At 41.9% G+C, this 6,042-nt stretch overlaps 1 protein-coding gene across 2 annotated transcripts in view; it reads right to left on the bottom strand.

Moving 5' to 3' along the window:
• PTPRA (protein tyrosine phosphatase, receptor type, A) overlaps positions 1-6,042 on the bottom strand; it is a 125,244-nt gene that overhangs the window by 21,893 nt on the left and 97,309 nt on the right. The gene's annotated exons all lie outside the window — the stretch shown is intronic.

Below are 6,042 nucleotides of genomic sequence, written 5' to 3' on the forward strand. Positions count from 1 at the left end.
GAGAGGGAGAACAACTGTGTGCTGAAGACCTGGGGGGTACAGGGGAAGGATTGCATGGAGGGGATTGTAACTATGGCAATGAGACGATATACGATAGAATGAATGTAAAACTAATGTTCTCCCATGTAAACTATCACATAATTCACAATAAAACATTTTAAAACAAAACAGAAACATTCAATAGACTCCTGTGAACCCAGGTGGAGACCTGGCTGGCCAGCAGTATGGCAAGACCTGGGGACTCTTGGGCCCAGAGTCAGTGACAAAGCCACAGAGGACTAGAGTGGAGAGTGAAGTGTCCAGCTAATAAGAGAGGGCATATGCATAAGAATACCTAATACCCACTTGACCTGGCTTCCATGACTGGATGATCAGACCTCAACTAGAAGAAGAAAGAAGAGGGGGAAAAAAAGAGTAATCTGATACAATTTGATGAACTTGACTTTCACCTATGGATGCAGTAGCTCAAAAGAGGGAACAAATCTTTACAGTGAGGATCATTCCCACCCCTTCCATACACAGAGTAGACAGGGATGGACAACTTGCACATTGGCTACCCCAAAATGGGGGGCTACAAAGGCAAGAAGTGACTGGCTTACAAGCTTTCAAGAGGGAGCCTAGATCCAGAGGGTGCGGAGGAAGGTAGAATCTCCACTGAGTAGTATCCAATCTGTCTGGACAGGGCTGATGAAAGGAGATGGGGATAGGTCTCTTGTGGTACAGTAGTGAATGATTGTTATCAGGACTGACTATAAGGGTTGGAAATGTAAAGGCAGACGTTTTGTAGCAAAAGGAAGGGAGTGATTGACTTTGCAGTCCAGGAGCGGAGGTCTCTGGGACCATCAAGGGAGAAGAGCGGAGTGAGGAACCCTACCAGAGAAACAGTGATGCCAGAGATGGAGGCAGAGATGATGATGTGGAGAGATGGAGCGGCTGGGATCTCTAGACCCAGAGAGGGAGAGGGGGTCTGGAGATGACCAGGGGACAGGCTTGCAGGGTATACTCTTTGGTTGGTTGATGATATAAGGAGGGGATTATAACCATGGCAATGAAATGATATACAGTAGGATGAATGTAAAACTAATGTTCTCCCATGTAAATGATCACATTATTCACAATAAAACATTAAAAAAAAAAACATAAAACACAAGGGAAAAAAAGTAAAAATTATAGAGTAACCTCAAAGAAAAATAATATACCTGTATATATATATATACATATATACATGGAAAATCAGAAATTATTTAGTAAGCATTAACACAACAGATATTAAAATGAAAAGAAACCCCACAGACAATATGAACTCAGCACAGAAACTTACATGGAACAAACAATTCTGTAGCAACACAAAGAAAACACAGAAAAATGAAGACAATCAATTCATGCCTATTGATAACTACTGAATGTAAGTGGATTAAATGTACTGTCAAGAGATATAAAGAAGAGAATGGATAAGAAAACATGGGTTTGTCTTTCAATATGCTGTCTACAAGAGATGCATTAAAAAGATGAAGACAGCCTAAATTCCCATCAACAGAAGAATGGTTAAAAAAAGTTTGGTACATACAATGGAATACTACAAAATGCTGAAAAATAATGATGAATCTGTGAAACATCTCACAGCATGGTTGAACCTGGAAGACATTATGCTGAATGAAATCAATCACAAAAGGTCAAACACTGTATGAGACTAATGTCTCAAAAAGTTGAAAAAATGGTTTTCTTGATAAAAGTAACAATCTGTGATGGTTACTGGGAGTTGGGGAGAGGGAGAATTATTCATGGCCTAGAGGGTAGACACATGTTAACACAGATGTCTATATGTAATATACAATAAGAGGGAGATTAGCAGAGGAAAGATGAAGGTAGCGGGAGACCCAGGGATGAATGTCAAGTTAAAGTGAAGAGAGGTAAATGCTGTTGGTACATGGAGGGATTGCAGTCATGCAATGAAGCAAAGTGTATGATTTGCTGAATGTAAAAAACTTATGATCTGCTCTACATACCTTTACTCAATTCACAGTAAGAAAAGGTTTTTATTAATAAATAAATAAATAAATCAAGACTCATTGACAGATTGGAGGTAATAGGTAAGAAAATGGGAGTAATGATGATAACTCCTAGATTTTTTTGTCTGAGCAAGTAGGTGGAAGTTGGTATAATTGTTTGTTGAGATGTGGAGGAGTGTGGTGGACTAGTATGGAGAAAAGAAGGAAATCAAATTTTACTTCGATAATATTAAGTTTGAGATCCTCAACAGATGTCTGTGTGAAGATATCAAGTAGATACTTGGTTATACCAGTCCACAAGGAGGAAGGAGGTAGGTAAATGAGCTAGAAATAACTAACCAGGAGTACCTGGTATAAGGAAAGTATTTTGAGACACAGGGCTAGCTAACATCCTTAAAAGGTTAGTGTGTCAAGAGAGAAAAGAAATGGGCCAAGGACTGAGTTGGAAGTTTTCCAATATTTAGAGATCATACAGAGAAGGAAGTCACAAAGAAAATGGCAAAGGCACTGCCATGTCCGCAGAGTCAGGATAGAAAGTGTGCTGAGGAAGATGGAGGCATTGACTGTCCTGATGCTGCTCTAAGGACAAGGAAGACAAGGACAGAGAAGTGATCTCTGGATTAGTCTCAAGCCTAGACTGGATTGGTGAGGGGAGAATGTGAGGAAGAAAGCCAACTCTTTACAGGATTTGGGAAGAGCTTTCTGAGAAGGGCTGTACAGAAATGGAATAGTAAATGGAAGGGAATGTGGATTAGGAGAAAATGGGTTTTTAATGATAGGAAATGCAACATGCGTAAACTGATGACAGTAACAGTAAAGAAAGAAAGTGTTGATGGAAGCGAGAGAGACAGTAATTACAGCATCAACATCCTTGAAAAGACAAGAGGGATGTGACCTAGAGCCCAGCAGACAGCTGGACTCAGGAATGTAGGAACTCTTTTCCACTGTAACAGAATAGGAGACAGAAGAGGTAGAGATGTGAGTAGGCTTAGGGATGGGGAAAAAAAAAAAGAGTATTTTTGCTTGATTTTTGGACAAGAAAGGGGCCATGTCACCAGCTAAGTTGTTCGTTGTAATAGGCAAAAGGATATGTTGGAGGTTTGAGGAAACAGAAGGTGTGTTTGCTAAGTGGGAAATCACACCCTCTTGGTAACTGTAGTCGGATTGCAAGGTAGCACTAACTACCCACTTTAGATCTGTGGTCATGAATCAGTGTGAGACCCATTAGCACACTTTTACATGCCCCAAGTAATGCTTGTTTCCCAGAAAAGTATCAGAATCTGGCAAGTATTGGGATTTAAAAGGGTAAAGAATTTACCATGAAAGTAAGATGCCATTGAAGTATAGTGTGATGGAGTAAGGGATGGTAGGCAAAGGAAGGGTTTATGACGAGCCACATAAATCTTTAACATAGAGAGGAGGAAGGTGAGGACACGGGTGGAGAAGTAGTGAGGCAGAATGACAGGGGATGATAAACAGTGAGGCATACTTTCAAAAGCAGTTCAGATACTGGGAATGACAAGGATTGAAGGCTGAGGAAGATGAGAAGCAGAAAGGAAAACGGCAGATGGATGACTCACGTGGATACTGATGTATCCAAGAACAGAGACAGGAATAGGGGCTAAAAAGGGAAAGCCAACCAGGTATGATATAAAGTCATGGGTAGATGAGGGCTGAGAGATGGGGAACAGGTGGTTATGTCCAATAGGAGAATCTCATGGTTTAATCTTGGATTTGCATTTCCAAGTTATGGTTCTAGATAAGAGGAGCTTTCTGTCTTTTTCTGGTTTTGCTGTCTTTTGTTTACTGTCCTTCCTATGTTGTTGTTGTTGTTAAGTGCCATTGAGCTGGTTTCAACCCACAGCGACCCTGTACAGGGTTTCTGAGGCTGTAAATCTTTACGGGAACAGAAAGCCTCATCTTTTTCCCACGGAGCAGCTGGTAGTCTCGAACTGCTGACCTTAAGGTTCACAGCCTGATTTGTAACCACTACACTACCAGAGCTCCTTCCAATAGATAGTACTAAATACAGTCTGAAGCTAACAACAGTGATGGGAATATATAGCATTGTGGGCAAGGGCCTAAGACTGTTGCATTCTGACACTTGGTAGAATGAGTCCTCGGGTTGGGCTGACCCAGTGTAGAGGAGGATGGAGTTGCTCCACTCACTCTGGTGGAAGATGGTCCTAGCTGTAGCTGTTGAGAGAAGCCAAGACTTTCCATCTGGCTAAGATGGAGCAGTTGCTGGAGAAGGATATCATGTTTGGTAAGGTGGAGGGTCCGAGAAAAAGAGGAAGACCCCCAAAGAGATGGCAGCATCGATGGACTCAAGCATGGCAACAGTAGTGAGGTTGGCTCAGGATCGGGCAGTGTTTCGTTCTGCTGTGCATAAGGTCACTATGAGTCGGTACCGACTCGATGGTACCTAACAACAAAAGATGGAGCAGAGTAAGAAAATGAGGAGAAGGGAATTTTAAGTTTTTATTCCTCTGGGATGTTCATTCATATAGGTACAGAATTGACATTTTGGGACTAGACTTTTTCTCGGGAACTTTACTACTGAGAGTGGGAGTGGTAGTGGGCACGTATAGATGTGAGCATACCCTTTATTGTATAATCTAAGCTTACTCTATAAATATCTCTGGGAGCTACTGGACAATTAGAATAGAATGTTGTTGTTGTTGTTAAGTGCTGTCGAGTCGGAGCTGACCCATAGCGACCCTGTATAGGGTTTCCGAGGAGCAGTTGGTGAGCTTGAACCACTGACCTTGTAGTTCAAATGGCTTTGCAGTCTGGCGCATTAACCCATACTGCCACACCAGGACTCCAGAATAGAATAGGGAACAATATATGAAATTTTGTCCTAGGAAATCAGTGAGGTCTTATGAAGAATGTCACTGTCTTGCTCTGGTCCCTTTGAGAACTTTATGAGCAAGAACTGCTGCCTGTTTCACTGGTCCTATGAAGACAAGAGGCACAGGCACAATGGTAGATAACGAAGAATAGGCCTCAACAGGCTCAAGACAGGCTCTACTCCTGAAGCAGTAGCCATAACCAAGTGATTACAAGGTTGGTCAATGGGCAGGAGAATTAGTGTGTGTGTGTCCCTTCTTTCCACTGGACTTATAAGAACTGCTTTCTGCTTTGTTGCTTTTTACTTTGATGAGGTAGAAGAGTGTGATAATCTGACTGGACATCTGAGGTGTTGAGTGGGCTACATTTTATTTCAGGGCAGGGGACCGAGAGACGATACTGGTGCTTGTCAGTCCAGCTTTTCTGCCTATCATTGATCTTGGAGGAGGGAAGCTAGGGGAACATGTAGGCTCCTTGTCTAGTTCACATGCTCCATTATGGCCTATCACATAGGCTAGCAGATATGACCTAGTTCCTGAGAGCACAGTGGCTCAATGCCCAACTGGCCTGTTACTCAGGTATGTGCTTCCTAGAGCAAAGTCAAGAATTTTATCTCAAACCTCATTAGTATTGTTATTAATGATAGCTGAAGACTTAAGAAGTCTGTTAACTAAGTACATGATACAAATTTGGGAAGAAAGCTAATGACTTTGATCACCAATTAAAAAAATTTTAAGTCTTGGCATAATAATATATAAAAATGTTTAAATCCTAGGTGAGCATATATGTATACAGTCTTGTATCACACTTAAAAAATTAACTGTGAGGGAGAACAAACAAGATGGCAGATCGGGTAGATGTGTAAGTAAAGAGCTCCGCCAACAACAACAAAGAATACCTGACCAAGCAGGCTCAGGGAATGGTCCCAGAACTATAAAGGAATATTTAGAAGGTTGGAAGGCTTACAGCTGGGGGAATTTGTGGCAGAAGCAAGAAATCTATTGTTTTCTAGTCCGGGACGCTCGGCTGCTCCAGGAGCTGCCATCTTGGGTGAGACCACGTGGCGGAAAGATCAGAGCAGCCACAGACGCCTGGCAAAACTGCTGAGATAAAGGTGTGGACATTATTTTCTTTTGGTAGCTGTTCATTGGTCCCTTGCTGTCTGTGCCCCTCCATTCTG

Source organism: Chrysochloris asiatica, unplaced genomic scaffold, assembly GCF_000296735.1.
Source record: "Chrysochloris asiatica unplaced genomic scaffold, ChrAsi1.0 scaffold00304, whole genome shotgun sequence".
In the NCBI taxonomy this organism is placed as follows: domain Eukaryota; kingdom Metazoa; phylum Chordata; class Mammalia; order Afrosoricida; family Chrysochloridae; genus Chrysochloris; species Chrysochloris asiatica.